This window comes from Mus caroli, unplaced genomic scaffold (assembly GCF_978045245.1).
Source record: "Mus caroli unplaced genomic scaffold, Mus_caroli_1 scaffold_6, whole genome shotgun sequence".
Lineage (NCBI taxonomy): Eukaryota > Metazoa > Chordata > Mammalia > Rodentia > Muridae > Mus > Mus caroli.
In genome coordinates, this window is record NW_028227261.1 from 109,667,827 (window position 1) to 109,668,388 (window position 562).

The following is a 562-nucleotide window of genomic DNA, read 5'->3' on the forward strand; positions in this document are numbered from 1 at the left end:
GTGTCTGTCTGTCTTGTTCATTTGTGTGTCCTCCATTGGACCACCTTCTGATTCTGTTTTGTTTTTGGTTTGTCTGGTTTCAAGTCTGGTTTGGGTCCCAAGGAGTTGACTGATTATCTTGGTTTGGTTTTAGGCCGGTCTCAGGTTCAGGGAGCCTTCCCATGGAGAGAGGTCCATTTGGGTTGGTCGTGGTGACAGTGAGCTTCTCTGGAAATTGTGTATAAGACTCCCTGTATTGGTCTTGCTTATGTTTGTCATTTCTATGGTACTGTGATTCTATGGTGGTTGCCTGAAAACGGTTTCTGTGTGTGTCTCGTGTGTCTCTTTGTGTTCGAGACTTGGACTAGCGACTGACGACTGTTTTTGAGTTATGCCTTCTGGAATAAGCTCAAGAATCCTGTCAGATCCCTATGCTGACCACTTCCTTTCAGATCCTCAGCTGCCCTGCCTCCCACTCCAACTCCAGGGAGCAGCCAGCGGGTCACAGTGGTCCTACCCATGGACCTGGAGCCTAGGGAGAAATGAGCTCGGTGCAGAATAGCGCATAAACCTTCTGGTAGCC